The 19,311-nt window shown below is 37.9% G+C and overlaps 1 long non-coding RNA gene across 1 annotated transcript; it reads right to left on the bottom strand.

Annotated features, from left to right (window-relative positions):
- Window positions 1-475: 475 nt before the first annotated feature.
- Window positions 476-12,386, bottom strand: LOC107184944. Its single transcript, XR_001515848.1, has 3 exons — window positions 12,376-12,386; window positions 3,424-3,429; window positions 476-506 (listed from the first exon to the last, which is right to left on the bottom strand). It is a non-coding gene; the product is annotated as an uncharacterized LOC107184944 (long non-coding RNA).
- Between the last annotated feature and the right edge of the window lie 6,925 nt (window positions 12,387-19,311).

Genomic DNA, 19,311 nt, shown 5'->3' on the forward strand with positions numbered 1-19,311 from the left:
GTGGGAAATAAACTTCTGTTGTTTATAAGTCACTCCATCTGCAGTATTTTGTTAAAGTAGCCTGAACTAACTTAGACACCACACTTGCCCTCATGTGCTCAGAGATACTGAAAAGTCAGTGTGAAAAGAACAAAAATTATAAGCGGATGCATAGAGAGAGGAAGAGGGCATGCAGCCCTGGGTGGTCTTTTTTGTGCTCCAGTTCTTGCTAACCACTACCCATGGAGTTGGAGCTGGGTACCTGAGACTGCCCGGTACACCAGGCATGAAATCTTTAGTTCCTGTTTACATGGCAGGATCCCAGAGGAGTGGCTCTGTTGGCTGGGACTCTGGCAACTATTATGGAAATATTTCAAATGGAAATATTTCAAGATTTTAGTCAGTGCTATGTCTATATTTGAGCATAGCTGCTTATGTCCTTGTAATAAAGCTTTAACTTTCATTGAAAATAATTGAAGTGAGTTTTTATTACTTACAAACAAATAATCCCCAAGAAAGGGAGGGATCTTAAAGAAGAAAGGAATACATTCTATCTAGGAGTTAAAGAAAAATGTTTAGTGCACATACCACCTGACCTGAGTCAGGAGGGTTGAGAAAAATGTGTGCCACAGAAAATGTAAGGGATGTAGTTGAAGCAGCATGAACAAGGGTAGACGCACAAAATGGCCAGGAGTTGTGCTGCAAAGACAAGCACAGCAGATACAGTACCAGTCTTCACAGAGCTTAAAGCCTAGTGAGGAAGGTGGATATACTTACAATTATAACAAAATGTGACAAGCATCTATGATAGGAAAAAATGTGACAAGTGTTTATGATAGAAAATACAAATTTCTGACAAAACACGTACTTTACTCAAACTTTGGGGTTCAGGGAAGTCCTCCAGGACTAGGATTAGAAATAAAAAAGATGGCAGGTGCCATGGATTGGAGCATGGAGGAAGGATTCCAGGTGGGAGAAACATCATGTGGAGAGACCCTGAATTATGTTCCTTCTGCTTAAGACACCTAGGGTGGTATCTTTCCCCTGCATCAAACCTCAGCTTTTACAGGTTTTAATACTAATATTTTAGTGTATCACATGTAATTCTACTTATATGATTAGAGAACATAAAGATTGGGAACAAGATGGAGGAAATGTCACCATGCATATAATCTAAGAAATTGCCACCATAATTTAAAACTCCTTTGCAAAAGCAGCAAGTCTGCATTTAACTTATATCATGATATATATGCATATATATGCTGATCTGGTGTTTTAGTGTCTCAATAGTAACTGCTTGTGAAGGTGCATACTGGGAACAAAGAATATAGCATTTTTAAAATTGATACTAGCATTGTGTCATCAAATTGAGAGTAAATGCAACAAGAATATTTTTTTCACATTTTCAATATTATAGTGCCACTGACATCATTATCCATTGGTCATATTAATCTCAAATCCACAATGCATTTTTATGATCTGTATAATGGGAAAAGTGTTCAAAGATGTGATAATGTACAGCTTCATTTGGGTATTTATTATCTGATTATCGTAATGTGCATCTTTTATAAAGATTCTGATCTTGAAAACAATATGTACTTTTCTTATAATATTGTACCACACCTGAATGTGCTGAATGTACCTATAGAGAATTCTCTTTGTATTCTGGGGTCTATGTTAAAACCCATTTGCATCTAACCAATAAAACACACAAAAAGGGAAACTTGTAAACAGCTGGTTTATATAGATTTTTCAAAAGGCTTATGTTCTGATCCATAACATGTGTGGAATTTATATTAGGTTTTGGGAAAGAAAAATGGAAGTTACTACAACTGTGACTCAAGAAATTAATTCCAGGGAAAAGAAATAATATCTTTTTTCTTAAAAGATAGTAGCAAAATGTGTTCTTGGTTTGAATGTGTTTCTTGATTTTGTGTTATTGGCATGAAATATACTTGCCTAGAAGACCAATAGCATCTAATATGAAATTATTAACCTGCTTCATAATTATAATATGAGAACATCTCTACACATAATGTTCTAGTTTATAAAGATAATTGACTACAGTTGAACTTTTCAAGGTACTAAAGAAAGGTTTTATAAATTTGCAGATATTCTGGTGTGTGTGTGTGTGTGTGTGTGTGTGCACGTGTGCATTCAGTTCATATAGTTTAGTGTCCATAAAGATTGGGTAGTAAAGTGAGGTATCTTGGGGTTGTTTTTTGTTTGTTTGTTTGTTGGTTTGTTTTTTTAGGATAAAAAAAGCACATAGTTTTACATATAATAAACTTTTTACATATAATAAACTCTTTAGAAAGTATCTAATTTACTAACAAATTACATGGTTTAAATCAGTTCACTGGTGTTGCCACTATAATTTGGAATATGTATTTATGTGAGTTTTAAAATTTTCCCCTAATTCCACATTTGAATAGAGGTCCACCACATCATTGTGTTTAGACACCGTTAACAGCTGTCATAGTTGAGCAATCTCCATTCCTTTTCCTGTCAAAATTTTCTAAATGCTTCCTTTTTACTAAACATTTCAATATCATATTTAAAAGCATATACTAAGATACAAAACTGGCAGCAAATATGGCTCTTATTTAATTCCCTTTGTTATTAGGAAATCATAAGAATATATAACCTTTACCAATTTTCCTTTATTTAAAGCCCATCTACAATGGCCCTGTGTGTAATAGGTTGCCAAAGAAGATTCTTGTATAAATTTTACAACTATCACTGACAATAAACACTTTTGCAAAAATAAACATGCTGATTTTTTTCTAATTTTATGATTAATATTAGAACCATAACTCAGAATCTAAAAAAATATATATAACAGTTTCTTTTAGCAGACTAGAACTAATTTAATGACTAATTCAATGCCATCAAGCTGCACTGAACTGACAAAAGACACTTTTACTAACCTCTATAACTCTTTATTTGAAAGAGGTATTTATTCATAAAAATAGAATAGATGCTTCTTCCTTCGTTATTCTTCTGTTACTTGGCATTCTTATTTTTTTATTTAAAAAATAAGAAAAACCAAAGAACAAAAAATTAATGTGCTGACATTATTAACAATAACAAAATTGGAAATCTAGATCTCTAATTATTGAAGACAGGTTAAGTAAATTAGAGTACAGTGGGGCCTTGACTTACGAGTTTAACTCGTTCCAAGACTGAGCTCCTTCAGGAGCTCGTTAACTCAAATTACTCTATCAACTCAATGCAAAAAAATCTGCCGAGAGACAGCTGGTATCTCAAAAAACTCGTTAGTGGGGACACTAGAAGTCAAGGCCTCACTGAATATCCATACAATGGAATACAGCAACCATTTAAGCAATGTTGTGAAGGATATTTATTGAAATGAAAAAATGGTTTTAACATAATGAGAAGAAAAGTACAAGCTTCTGCTTTGACTTAATGGTAATGATATACCAACATCTTAACAGAGATTATATTTGAATAGTCGCCATGGTGGTGATTTTTTGTTTTTTAAACTTTCGTTTTTCCTTTGTGCTTTTCTGTAATTTTTGAATTATTTGCATTGGCTTTTCATTATTTTTGAAATTAAGAAACAGCTATTAAGATGTCCTCATTAAAGAAAGGAAGGAAAAATGAGTGCAGAGGCAATAGCCAGTATGCTTTTGCAGGCGGCATGATGCTGGGTTCATGTTCATCCGCCCTCTTCTGTCGAAAAGCTCCCTTGGTGACAAGTAAGGTCAAGGAGGGTTGGTAATGAGCCCACACCTGAATTGTTCTCAGGCTTGATTATGATTGCTCAACCTAGTGGAAGAAACTCATCGTCTGATTATCATTTTGTTTTTCCCCAAATGTTGGGCTTACATATCTCCCACTTACTATTAAACACATACTGATTCAAGCTGTTATGTAACTATCAAATGTATATATTTTTACAGAACATATCTAAAAACCACTATCTTCATTTTAAAGCTGTGCTTTGTCAAGTATTTTCGCAAAGGCAAAAAGCACTTTTAACGTCTTTCGCAAACTAAGATGGAAAGATAATTTCTGCTCACCTTCAGCTGTACTCAATATTCAATCATCTGACACATTTGCCGTTTCCCTGTATGTGGCATTTTCTGCATGTTGTTAATGTTGACTTTATCTGGTCATCTGCCAAAGGGAAATCAGGTGTCAACTGTCTCTTCTGAGATCCAGAGTTCATAAAAGAAATAAAGACCAACTTTTGGCTCAAAAAAAAAAAAAAAAACCTATGAAAAAGTAACAAATTCCTGTAGCATAGTTAAAACATGTTTCTTTAATTTGAGGATGCTGAACTTACAGTATAACTTTATTAAGCATACAAGTTTTTCCATAATTATAAGGGCCAGAAAATAAGATAGGCCTGGAACTTAAGAATACTCCCTTTAAATATTAGAGTTTTTATTAAATTATTGTAAATATAGTGTTGAAAAAAATGGTGCAAACTTCTTGCTTTTTTCCCCCTGCAGGTGCTTTAAAAGACAATGAAAAAGGAATTTGAATAATAAAAATAATCACCTAATGGAGAAATAATCTATTCAATAGTTCTAACTAAATTGGTTTGAATTATCTAATCATGGATATAGTGATGTGCTTTTCTTAGGAGACTACTACCCTAGGAATGAAGAGCTAGGCCAGTTCCACCCTAAACCAATACTGTGACCTTGAGTAAAACCCAGAAACTCTCTGGGCTAAGGTTCCATAGTAATACTTCACACAATAATTTTAATCACATGTTTGAATACATTTTTAATGGTAAAACTGAATACTTAAGTCCATAATGATGAAAGAACTGACTAGATAACCTATCAGGTGCATTCTAGACTAAAACTCATTTGATTTTATATATGTATATGTTGTCTATATAACATTTATAAATTTTCAAGCATAAGGTTATACTAGTGATGAGAGCTTATATTTTGAACTACTCCACCTTTCTATCTGCAGCCAATTACTACTCCAGTCTAATGTTTCACTGTAGATAAACTCATTTATTCTTTCATTCATTTCAAATATGTGATGATATAGCTATAAAATCAATGTTTGGTTATTTTGAATAACCTAAAATAGCAAATAATTTAAAAATCACTTCCACTTGACTTTGGAATCTATTACATTCATTGTTTTTCCAGAAAATTTACCTCATAATTATGTTGTGTGAATGTGAAATGAGTTTCTATTCCAAATTCACACGTTACATTTTGTCTGCTGGGTGATGAAAAGCATCCCAGGGCTAACATTTGCCATATTGCCACGATCATTAGGATCAATTGTGTGTGTCTTTAACTCTAAATTTGGTATTAACTCTTATGAGTCAAGGTTACATCTACTATTTTGTAACCTTTTCTGGAGTTTGTCAGGATCTCATCTCTTTTTGCAAATACACTGTGTGTATTGCTTTTGGAGGCTTTGTTTCCTATACTCCCAATGAGCATTATCTACTCTGCTTCTGTGACCGTTAGCTATATGATAAAAAGTGAGAGGGCCTTTAAAAAGTGCTTTAGTGGTCCCCTCAGCAAACAAAATCAGTGAACAAAGTCTTGATAAATTTAGTCATCTAAGCCTCAAAGCTTTCAAAACTATTTTTAAAAATACTGTGTTTACAGGACATTATTATATAAGAATAATTCTTAACTTCCCCCTAACCCTTTATTGCAATCTCAACTCAACTTAGTTCAGGTCAGCTTAGGTAAAGATGCTCTTTTAAAAAATATGTATATTTTTTATGGCTTTCAGAGAGGAAGGGAGACAGAGAGAGAGTTAGAAACATTGATGATGAGAAAGAATCATTGATCTGCTGCCTCCTGCATGCCCCAATCTGGGGATTGAGCCCACACCCTGGGCGTGTGCCCTGACCTGGAATTGATTCGTGACCTCCTGGTTCCTAGGTCGATACTCAACCACTGAGCCACCTCAGCCGGACAGGATGCTCTTAAAGGCTGCTCTTGGTGAGTTTCCACCTCCCCGGCTATCACTCACCATCAGAACTTTGAGCAGCTCTCCATTCACTCTACACCAAGCATGTCAAACTCAAAGGCTAACACAGGCCAAATGAACAAGGTTTACGTTTATGTGGGCCGCTAAAAAACCAAAAGCTTCAATTTTCATAGAAACGAGGGTTCATTTCAATAGAGACATGCTGAATACAAAGGGCTGAAAGGAATGAGTAATCATTAACATAAAATAGAAGGACATTTTAATAAAAATTAGTATTTTTTCTTGAACATTAACTTACCAGACACTGAATAATTGCACAAATTAATAAGCATAATGCAAATAAACCTATTTTTCTTGTTCTCCGAAAGTGAAATATTTTCTGTTGTGCACATCAAACAAGTCAGTACAAGACTAATGACATGGCAATCGGTTGCTAAAATATTCGCTGCTAGTATTAGTGGAGAGGAATGGTACACCTGTTTATAAGGCGCATAAGGGAAATGAATGCAACATAACCAGTCATTAGCAAATGTTGTAGTTCATTTAATCTAATAATAGACAAACATGGTAATTGGCCGTACCTTTGCTATGCCTCCCATTGGCTAATCAGCACGATATGCAAATTAGCTGCCATCTTTGATGGCGGCTAATTTGCATACTGCAGGCAGATCCTGCTGCACCGCCCCAGCACGAGATCCTGGCCTGCCATGTGCTGGGAGGGGCAGGTGGGGCGGGTGGGGCGCGGCAGCGTGATCCGAGCTGCCACTCGCCCCAGCGCAGGATCCGGGCCTGCTGTGTCTTGGGCAGAGTGGGCAGGGAGGGCGGCAGCACGATCTGAGTGGCTGCTCGCCCCAGCATGGGATCCGGGCCTGCCATCTGTGACCGGGGAGGTGGGGCAGACACTGTGGGATTGGGTGTGCCATCTCCCACCTGGGGAGCGGCCCAAAGCCAGCAGGTGGTTATCTCCTAGGGGTCCCAGACTGTGAGAGGGCACAGGTTGGGCTGAGGGACACCCTTCCCCTGCCAGTGCACAAATTTTTGTGCAAGGGGCTTCTAGTTATTAATAATTATGTATAACAGGATATTGTAAAAATTAATTTACAAATTTTTTATTAAAACATTTCTTACATACCATTATATTGGGTGGGCTGCAAAAATATTCGTTGTGGGCCGCATGTGGGCCACAGGCCACGAGTTTGACATGCTTGCTCTACACATCTGCTCCCTTGTTAGCCTTTTTTACCATCTCCAGATTTTTTTATTTTAAAGAATGTATCTCAACCAACAACCTCAAAAGGCTTGATTTGGGGTATTATGATATTTAAAAAACCCATTTCCCAGACCTAGTACAACATATTTTGATTATTGAAATACTGTCACCTGGATTTTTTAGGCCCCTTGCAGTTGAAACATTAACAATTATTCCACAAATGCACAGCCTTTTAGTATAGTCTTGTTAATTGCTAAATTTTAAATATACTTGCTTAAAACTTCTAGGACTGAATTTATTTATTCATTCATTCATTCTACAAATATTACCTAGTGTTTGCAATGGGCCAACACTATTTCAGCTGCTATGGATACTGTAGTTGACATGACAGACCAAATGCCTATTTCCATGGAAGATATTTTCTAGTTGGGAGAATTAGACCAAAAAACAAAACAACAACCAAAAACAAAATAAAACAAAACTGAAAAAGAAAATATTAGATTGTGATAAGAGCTAAGAAGAAAGAAAAACATTAGGGTAATGAGTAGGTACTTGCCAGGTTAAGATTTAGATTAGGTAGACATCTGATGTAGATAACATTTGACTTGACTACCAAACAACAATTGCCCCCTTTCAAGCCCCCTACAAAGCCACAGCCAAACATGAATATCTGGGGCATTAGAGCAGGTCCAACCTCCTTAAGGAGGTGTGAGCTTGGCATGTTCAGCAGCAGGCCCTCTGGTTGGATTAGGGTTAGAGCACAGTGAATGAGGGGAAGAGTAAAATGAATCGAGGCCTGGGAGACAGGCAAGGTCCACATTGCAGGCTGTGAAAGGAGATAGTAGTGGGAAGCTATTTGAGGGTTTTATTTAGTGATTTATATTTTTAAGAGATTACTTGCTGAGTGGAGAATGGAGTAGAGTAGCAAAGGTAAAAGCAGGGAGATCAGTTAGGAAGTCTTGGCTATCACTCAGGTGGCAGCTGTAGAGGTGCTGACAAGTGGACATACTCAGGATGTTTTGAAAATAACTCCAGGAAGACTTCTGAAAAATTGATTGCATGTAAAGGAATTGTGAAGCGAGGGACGATTCCTAGATATTTGGCCTGGGCTGGTGGGTGAATGGGGGTGCAGGTTATACAAGGGAGATAACCATGGGAAAGAAAGTTACTGGAAGGGACTGGTGCCAAGCATAGGTTTTGGACATGTTACGTTTGAAATGCCTATTAAACTTCCAGTGGATATATGGAGCAGGAAGTTGGATTTTGAGTCTGGAGGTCAGGTGAGGTCAGGGCTAGGCATATAAAGATGGAAGGATAAATGAGCTCAAATATAACCGTACATTTAAATCTTCAATTTTTAAAATCATTCCCAATATGATCTCTTGTTTTCTCTGTTGTGGTCTGAGAGAATTCAGAAGGGAGTCTACTTATTTTGTTGTGAAAGTAGAGGTGCATGCTGAGCCCTCCCCTTGAGGCAGCTCTTTTATAAGCATGTTTATTTTAGGTAATTCATTACAGTAACTTAATTTTGTTGTGATTAGATGATCAGGGAGAAAAAAATCTTGTCATTCTCTCAAATTTTGACAAGAATTTTGTAGGAAAAGTTGTTCATACAGAAGCTGCAAATATTACTGACACCACAGTATATCATCCAAGAACAAGGGCAAGAAATTCCACAAGCAAACATTCTTGTAAGATTTCCTGGCAGATGTAATAGATAGAAAAGTTTACTCAAAATTCCAATAAGCAGATATATATTTACATGGTTTTCTATAGAAAAAACACACCCATTATATATCTTTAAAATTGCTTCCCTGCTTATTATCACTAGAGGAATGATATCAGGGCCTGGCATCCAACAAATATATATCTATGATGACATAATAAACGAATGAATGACCACTGTTATTCCTTGTCACTTTTTAGTAAAATCTCTTAAGCACTGTAGAGATATATAACTTGGTGATCCTACATAATCATGTTAAAACCACCATTTCATATTTTAAAATCCCACAAGAATTTTTGAATACATATTATCCAAATTTTGTTTTTTAATGTTAACCAAGTACATCTTGCCATATTAAAGGTTTTTAGAATGTGGGAGTGAGGTTTCATCCTTTCATGCTGATGCTATGATATGCTAATTATGATTAGATTAAATCACTTTGAAAATTCTCATTGCCCCTTTCATTATAACTGAAGATAGAGTTAGACAAATAAATTTATCCAATGGTGTAATGTGTGATTTTCTTTGCTGAATTGTGTTTTGTTTTAGTGTACTAGAAAGTCCTTCCTGAGGGGGTCCACTTGTGATCCTCAAGGAGGTAGGAAACTATAAAAAGTGTAACTACAGCAACCAAAGAAAACTGTTCTTATTCTCTTCCTCAGCCATATGCATTCCAATCACTCTTGTAAAATGTCATGTACAAGCTTTGAAGTTATGGAGCCTTTTGTCAGTAGAACTGATTCTACCAATTCATGGTTCTCTTCTTTCTTTTAATGAACATAACTATTAATCTGCATCAGATTCCTTTTAGCCTAAAATATATTCTAATGCCATAACAATTTCACTCATCAATGTTTCAAATTTTAGAAAAAACATTCTTGTTTTTCCTTGACAAAAGTGCAACATTTAATGTCTGCTATTTAGCTGCTGTTTATTTGCTTTTTACATTTCAAATGAGTCATGGCATTTTCTTTTCCATTGTCTTATTAATAATATTTCAAATGAATTCTGGGGAAAATAGTCATCTCTAGGTATAAGACAATAGGAAAATTCTAATTCCTATTGCACAAATGGAAATTCAAAATGAGACTGATAGGTATATCAGGATAAATAATAAAAATAATTTATTCATTCAATGGATTATTAAGTCCCAATTATTGTGCTAGTGATTGGGAATATAAAGATGAATATGATATAGTTCCTGCTCCCAAGTGTCTTAAGATATAGTACTGGGAAATAGGCATATAAAAGAACAAGCACACCAAAGTGTTTCATGAACTATGATGGTGATACGTGGGGAGAAAGAGGGAAGAATTTTAACTTCTGCCATAACAGGTTTCATAGAAAAAAGTGTCGTTTTAAAGCTTTGTGTTATCAAGAAAAACAAACCACATTTTCAGCATAATACTCATCCCTCTTATTGAATAGTTCTATTTTTTTAAAGTTATCTTTAACAATGTTTTTGCCTCTATAATGCCAAAGCAATCTTTTGAACAATAAAAATTTAAACAACTCATTCTTTGGTTTCCCAGCATGCTCTTCTCAAAGCATTTGGCTGATCATTAAAATGACTAGTTTGGGCGTGACTTAAACACAATCTGGACTCCTGACTAGAAGTTACAACTTTTCTTGCCATTGTCCAGCCAGGTGATCCCCTCAATATAATTACATTCAATTCAACCGTTGTTTCAATGCTAACTTGTAGCTGTGAAAATATACATCTGGCCTGGCTAGGGCGGCTCAATTGGTTGAGTGTCGTACCGTGCACCAAAAGGTTGCCAGTTCGATTCTCAATCAGGGCACACACCTAGATTGCAGGGTCGATCCTTGGTCGGGGTGTGCTAGGGAGGCAACTGGTTGATGTTTTTCTCTCAGTTAGATGTTTTTCTCTCTCTCCTTTCTTCTCTATAATCATATCCTCAGGTGAGAATTAAAAAGAAAAAGAAAGACATATACATCTGTAAGCTGTGTTTCAGGAGCCAGTGCACATTGGCGTTTGGTTTCTACGTAGGCCTAAGGACAAGGCTTGGCTTGCTGATTTTTTCCCTGACGTTTCTTTTAGAGAAGAAACAGAATGTCACTAAGTAATGATAAAATAGGCGGAATTTCTAAGAATATGAAAGAAAAATGAGTACAAGAAAGACTGAAAATTGTTTTACCTATTTTCAAAAATACAAAATGAATCCTGGGTATTAATCTTGGATTTAGCTAAGCTCTAGACCAGTGATGGCGAACCTATGACAAGCGTGTCAGAGGTGACACGCGAACTCATTTTTTTGGGTTGATTTTTCTTTGTTAAATGGCATGTAAATATATAAAATAAATATCAAAAATATAAGACTTTGTTTTACTATGGTTGCAGATATCAAAAAATTTCTATATGTGACACGGCACCAGAGTTAAGTTAGAGTTTTTCAAAATGCTGACACGCCGAGCTCAAAAGGTTCTCCATAGCTGCTCTTCTTATTTTAAAGTTTGAGGATCTCCTTTTTAACCTCTCATTTACCCCTCAATGTAAGGATTTCTGCTCCTACCAGTTCATATTAAAATGCTCCTGACAAGGTCATCATAACTACCTTGAAGATGATCCCAATGGGCCCTTTCCATTCTCCGTTTATTTGAGCTTTCTAGATTTCCTTTCACCTATTGGGCCACTCCTTCAAAATACCCTTTTCATTTTTTTTTTTTTTAACGATGTAGGTGTTTCAGTATTTGGTCCCAGGCCCTCTTCTCTTCTCATTTTATACCAGTAGTTCTCAATTTTTTTGTTTTTGTTTTAAATCTGAAAAAAGCAGTGTACTAACTCTCCAGAATGATGAACATAGATACAAACAAAAAAAGTCTGTGCATTACTTAAGCTGGTTCACAAGATAAGACACCCTCCCTCCCCTGCTCATACAATTTAATAATGTAAACTTCTTCACTTACCATCAACACGCTAATTTCCAAATTTAAATACTCACCCTAGATTTGTTTGTCCTATATGCCAGACTCATATACCAACTGCTTATTAGACTCCTCTCATATGTCCCTCAGACACCTAAAACCCAATACATCCAGAATGTAACTTATCTTCATCCCTTCTCTTTGGTACCTCTTCCTTTGTTTTGTAGGACATGGTGCCACCACTAATGCAATTATGTTCAGAGAGCTCTCCTTTTATCCCCTCACTCTAGTACAAGAGCTATGAATTTTGTCTTCAAAATATTTTTTCGATACCTCCAATTTTCTACATACAAATATCTACAGACTCACCATTTCCTCTCTCTGGACCTACTGCAACTACTTAGTAACTGGTTCTCCTACCTCCAGTTTTCTTTCCTTCTATGATGTGTTCTCTGTGCCCATGCAAATGCAAATTGGATTATGTCACTTCCCTCTTGGCTTCACAGCATCCTTCTTCTACTCACAAATAGATCTATCATCAAAACTGTTGTATAGTTATAAGAGCGTTGGCACAAAGAATGTTTAACTAGCGTCCTGTAATCCCCAAATCCTTCACTAAAAGGACAAGGAGCTAAAATATGATCATGCCTGATTTTTATTTATATGATGAGGTTTGCATTAACAACTGCATGTCCTAAGATTTCATGAGAGAGAAAAATGAGGCAGTGATCATCGTAACAACTTTCTTTTTGCATAGTACTCTGCAATTTACAAGATGCTTTTATATTACAATAAATGTGAGTGCTTTGAAATACTAAAACTATGAGATTTAAGAGAACTTTTTTTATTTTTCATATAATATTTCATGTATGAAAGTCACTGAGAATCAAGGTAATAGGACAGGAAAGAAAACTAATGTTTCAGAAGTTTGACCCCAGAAGCTCTTTCCAACTGTCAGCAGATCACCCTATGTATGGTTCAAGAGGCACGGCCCCTCCCATCCACGGATGGGCTAGGTAATTCTAGTGTCTAGACTGCCTACACTGGCCCTTGAAAAGTCACATTTACTAGAATCTTTAAAAAGCATCCTCTTTGTTCAGAAAATATTCAATCTGAAAGATGATCTCTCTGTGACTTTGCACTACTTGTAGCAGTAATTTTATCTTTTAGTAGAGAGCCCGCAATAATATTATGTCCTTAGAGGAAGGTGGGAAGGGGGAAATGTCACATCACAATGAGTAATTCAAAAAATACAAATAAATCAATATAACAAAATATTGAGACAATGCACAGAAATGTATATACAAAAACTGCTTTTTCTCTCTCCCCCCCCCTGTTGGTACTGTTTTACTTGTCTTTCATAGGAGAGTTGGAAAAGACAGAGGGGAAAGTTTTTCTTACTGCATGCTGGCTGTTTGGAGGAAACTGACTTTGTAGTGGAAAAATATGGGCCAGGAGTAACTCAGTCCTCCCCCTCCTTCACAAAATATCACCCCAGCTTCCTACTTGACCAGAAAGCATGGGGACAGGGAAGGAAAACATGACAAGTTCTTGAAAACAGCTTTACCTGTGGTTAAATGAAAAGAGATTCATGTCATGTAATGAACAACATAAACTGATGAACAAGGACAGATCCAGAGACAGAGAGGCATCGATCAGACTGTTGTCTGGCCTCGGAGGGAAGGTAGGGGAGGGTGGGGGTAAGGGGGAGAGATCAACCAAAGGACTTGTATGAAAGCATGTAGGCCTAACCAATGGATACAGACAACAGGGGGTTGAGGGCATGAGTAGGGGGCATAGAGGGTAACGTGGGGATAAGGACACATATGTAATAACTTAATCAATAAAAAAATAAATAAAAAATGATAGAACAAGTAAAAAAGATAGAGATTCATGTCACCACCAAGAAAGACCCATAGGGTCTTTGCACTGGAAACAGCAGTGCTTCAACCAGAGTCACTGGATGCTTTAATGCAGTGAATCCTCCGCTGATGTCAACGAAACTCATGGGTGTGTAGATCGAGATAGCACCACTTTCATGAGGCTCACATGGCCAGTTCTAGGATCTTCAGGGGAATAAGTAGAAGATACTTTTGACTCTGGACTCACAGTCTCAAAGATCTCAAATTTAGACTTTTGACATTGTTTCTAAATGAGGTCACGCATGCAGCTGCAGAGCTATCCTGACAGGACTGAAAGAAGTTCATTGTGTCATTTTAAACTCCTAAATTGCCACGAAGACGTCACTGTTGACAGCCCAGTCAAATTTCCTGCATTTCCCACCTGAATTACTACAGGAACCACAAAATTTGTCTCATTGCTTCCACTCTTGCACCCCTACCATCTCTTCTACAAAAAGCAGCCAGAGTGGTTGTTATTAAATGCAAATATCATAACCCTGATTGCAACCGTCTAATAACCTCCCATCGAACTTAGAATAAATGCTAAGTCCTTAGCACAGTTCTATATAATTCCTGTGACCTGGCCTTTAGTTACCTCCCCTACTTCATGCCAATCAACTTCTACTACACTCCAAGCAGACTGACCTTCTTGCTATTAGAACATGGCAGAGATGTCCCCATCTCAGGGCCATTGCCCTGGCTGTCATCTTGCGTGGAAAACTCTTTGTCCAGATAGTTCATTGCTTCATTCTTTCATTTAGATTTTTCTTCAAAAGTAATTTCTTCAGAAATGTTTTCCCTGTACAATTTTTAAAAACACCTCTATTGCTCTCTATCCTTTCAGGATGCTTTGATTTTCTTACACACACACACACACACACACTCTCTCTCACACACACACACACACACACACACACACGTGTGCACGCGCTTTTTGTCTTTCTCACAAGCATAAAGGCCAAGAACTTTGTTTTGTTCACTGCTGCATCTCTTGTGCCTAGAACAAGAGTGACTATAGCACATTAGGTGCTCAGTAATATTTGGTGAATGAATGAATAAATGAATGTATGGTCATTGGATCATATTGCCGATGATGTACTAAGAACTATTTTTATTTCTTGCTTATGTTTTGCAAAGAAATCACTAAAATCCTAAATATACATGCTGGAGTGTGGCAGCTTAGGGAAAGCTGCACCCTTGCCTGCCGCATTCTCAGCTCCCGGCACCATCCTCCTGCACAGGAAGCAGCCTCATAAATATGTAAAGGACAGTCCAGTGGCAGTCCCTGGTCACACTGCCTCCACCCAGCCACCCCTTGCAGCAAATGGGTGCTCCCTGAATTCCCCTTTGATGTAGGGTGTGTACACCAGCAGCAAGGTCAGCCCTGAGGAGGAGCTCCAAGGGAAGGCCACTCAGGCCGGGCAGGGGGCACAGACTGTTCAGAAAGGGAATTCTGGAGTCTGGGTGCCCGAAGCATGGTCTCTAAGGGGGAATCATGGACTATCGTGGACATGACCTCTGGCATGGGAATGGGCATGGCTGAAGGACAGTAAGAGCAGGACCCTAAAAACTATGTATCCACGAGTCACATGTGGCTATTTAAATAAAAACGTGATAATAAAAACTCTGTAAAATTAACATGTGATTCTTCAGTTGCACGAGTTACATTTCAAATGTTCAATAGCCACATGTGGCGGATGGTTACCTATTAGTCACTATACAGATGCAGGACCTTTCCATCCTCAAAGAAAGCCCCAATGGACAACTAGCACTGCTCTGAAGCACGGGACCCTTCCCCTCTTCCTCAGGTTTAAGTGAATTACTCTATCAGCTTTGTTGTATTTATTGGATTTATTCATAAAAAAATGTATTGAGCATCCACTATATTGCATGTGCTGTAGGAATTATTGGGAAATCAGAAATAAACCAGGCACAATTTCTGTCTTCAAAGAGGACACCCCCTCGAGAAGTCCTGCAGCTGAGCTACTACTGACATGAAGTAAAACGAGGGTGTCAGTTCAGGTCAAATGGCAGAATGCTGGCTACCGTTGGGTTTAAGTAGCCACCAGCAGAATTCAAGTGGTCTGCTCAGGGAAATGGGGTTAAAAAAGGACCAGGACCAATCCAGCAATCTATAAATCAAAGGGAGACTAGACCCAGAGCTTCTGTGTAACAGAAACGTTTGCCTATTAAAGTAAACTCGGTGTCAGAAGACAGGAATGAGCTCATCTTGCTTCATGAAGTTTGTTTTGTTTTGCTTTTTAGAATAATTGAAGAGTGAAGGCATAATGGCTTTTTAAAAAAGCCACTTCTTCAAAATGTTGTCTGTGTGGTTTAATGTTTTTTCTAGAAAACAATTATCTATTTGTATTTGTCATCCAATATTTCCCCAAATATATGTTTTTCAATGTTTCTTCCTTCAATTTCTCTCTCAGTAAAGAACACACAGAAAATGAGAATTCAACTAATCCTTCATTTTCCCACTAAAACTAAAGAAACCTGTTTTGAAAAAAAAATTACCTTACAAAGGTAAGCCTGGATTTCTTTTTCTGAATTGGACCTGTTCTGTTCTGGCAATTTTGTTCCAGTCTTACAAGTGTATAAGCCAGTGCCGCACAGATGCTGTGTGAGAATAAAGATAGGTTGGGATAAGGGCGCTTACCTGACATCGAAAACGGTTTCAAGTTTTCCTTCTTACTCTTTCCTGGCATCAAATCTAAACTGTAAAAGAACCCAGAGAACCAAGATGTCGGCCCAGGTAAAGGCAGTACTCGCCGCCTCCCACAACCACATCAAAATTACAACTGAAATACAGAACAACCGTCATCCAGAACCACCCAAAAGCTGGCTGAATGGAAGTCCTACAACTAGAGAAGGAAAGAAGCAGGCACAGGAAGACTGGTAGGGGGTGGAGGTACAGAAAGGGCTGGCCCGACACCCACCTGTGCAATTTTCTTAATCGGGAGGGAGACTGTTTCTGCAGAGGCTGCCTGTGAGGAGCAAGGGATCCCAGCCCCACACCAGACCCTAGCCCAGGGTCCCAGAGCTTGAAAAAGAAGTCACAGTGACTTTAGGCTATAAAAACCAGTGAGGATTGTGGCTGTGGGACACGGGAGCTGCTGGACACTCAGTGTCTCTCTTAAAGGACCGGCGCACAAACTGACAAGGTCCTGTTTCCTCTGAGCTCCAGTGCCTGGCAGTGGGCTGGGGCTCTGGGGGACCCAGACACATATGGGGAAGTACTGGATTACCTGAAATTGGAGCAGGAACTCGGGGCAGCTTTCTCCCAGACCACAGAAGATTACAACTCTACTCATCCACAATCGACACACTTAAGAGGCAGACTCCATGAGCACCGAAGTCCCACTAAAGCAAGTCCTACTCCATAGGGGTGTCCCCTGCACAGCAGATCTCCCACTGTAGTTGAAGCAAATCCACACAGCCAATTGGCCTGGAGGTCAATTCCTCCCAGAGATGCCAAAAGCAATCAAGACTCAACCACAAGACAGCCCACACAGGGGTGCACCTAGAGTGCTCAACTCAGGTGACTGAGGAGGCTGAGCCACTGGGCCCTATAGGACACCCACTACACAAGGCCATTCTACCAATTCCAGGAGACACAGCTGCTCTACTTATATAGAAACAAACACAGGGAAGCAGCCAAAATTCAGAGACAAAGAAACATGTCACAAAAGAAATGGAAGAAAGCAAACTACTGGATACAGAGCTCAAAACTATGGTTATAAGTTTACTCAAGGATCTCAATGGAAGCATCAGGGGACCTAGTGAGACTTTCAAGGATCTTAGTGAGAATGTCAAAGACATGAAAAAGGACCAGTCAGAAATTAAGCATGCACTAACTGAAATAAAGAATACTTTACCGGGATGCAACAGTAGAGTAGAGGATTCTGAGAATCAAATCAACAATTTGGAATATGAGGAAGCAAAAAAATACCCAAGTAGAGGAGCAAAAAGAAAAAAGAATCCAAAATATGAAGATAGTGTAAGGAGCCTCTGGGATAAATTCAAGTATACCAACATTCACATTCTGGGGGTGCCAGAAGGAGAAGAGAGAGAGCAAGATATTGAAAACCTATTTGAGGGAATAATGACAGAAAACTTCCCCTACCTGGTGAAAGAAATAGACTTACAAGTCCAGGACGTGCAGAGAGTCCTAAACAAGAGGAATCCAAAAAGGCCCACACCAAGACACATCATAATTAAATGCCTAGAGTTAAAGACAAAGAGAGAATCTTAAAAGCAGCAAGATGGAAGCAGTTAGTTACCTATAGGGAGTACCCATACAACTGTTAGTTGATTTCTCAACAGAAACTTTGTAGGCCAGAAGGGAGTAGTATACCAACATTCACATTCTGGGGGTGCCAGAAGGAGAAGAGAGAGAGCAAGATATTGAAAACCTATTTGAGGGAATAATGACAGAAAACTTCCCCTACCTGGTGAAAGAAATAGACTTACAAGTCCAGGACGTGCAGAGAGTCCTAAACAAGAGGAATCCAAAAAGGCCCACACCAAGACACATCATAATTAAATGCCTAGAGTTAAAGACAAAGAGAGAATCTTAAAAGCAGCAAGATGGAAGCAGTTAGTTACCTATAGGGAGTACCCATACAACTGTTAGTTGATTTCTCAACAGAAACTTTGTAGGCCAGAAGGGAGTGGGGCAAGAAATATTCAAAGTGATGAATAGCAAGGACCTACAACCAAGATTACTACCAAGATTACTCTACCCAGCAAAGTTCTCATTTAGACTTGAGGGTCAGATAAAGAGCTTAACAGACAAGATAAAACTAAAGGAGTTCATCACCACCAAACCAGTATTACATGAAATGTTGAAGGGTATTCTTTAAGAAGAGAAAGAAAGAAAAAAGGGAATAAATATGAACAATAAAAATGGCAATAAATATATATCTATCAACAATTGAATCTAAAAATTAAAATGAATGAACAAGAAAACTAATGAACAAAATAAACTAGTGAATAAAATAGAATCAGGGGCATGGAAATATGGGACAGACTGACAAATCTCAGAGGGACGGGGGGTGGGGAAGTGGGAAGAGATTAACCCAAGATCTTACCTATGAACACAGACAGTACGGTGGTGAATGCCTGGGGTGGAGTGGGAACCAGGTAAAGGAGGGCCAATGGGAGGAAGAAAGAGGGACAGCTCAACAATATGCTCAACAATAAAGATGTTAAAAAAGAAGTGCAAATTGGTAGCTACAAAAAAGTCATGGGAATGTAAAGTGCAGCAAGCATAGGAAATATAGTCAATAATATTGTAATAACTCTGCGTGGTGCCAGGGGGGTACTGGAAATAACGAGAAAACACTTTGTAAAGTACGTGATTGTCTAACCAATATGTAATATACCTGAAACTAATACAACATAATATTGAATGTAAACTACAATTGAAAAGTAATTTTTAAATAAAAAATAAAATAAAATAAAAAAGAAATCCTACCAGAAGCTTTTGAGAAACTAGAACTAAGGAGAGGCTAGGTTCCTTAGCAACCCCAAGGCTTTGGGATTTGATTAAATTTACTAGATTATTAGTTTTGTTTATGCTCCTAATTAGTGTTAAATTGTTTATTTGATTCTTCATTTCACAGAAACTTTTGATAATTGGCAGCTGTCAATCA

Source organism: Myotis davidii, unplaced genomic scaffold (assembly GCF_000327345.1).
Source record: "Myotis davidii unplaced genomic scaffold, ASM32734v1 scaffold44, whole genome shotgun sequence".
In the NCBI taxonomy this organism is placed as follows: Eukaryota; Metazoa; Chordata; class Mammalia; order Chiroptera; family Vespertilionidae; genus Myotis; species Myotis davidii.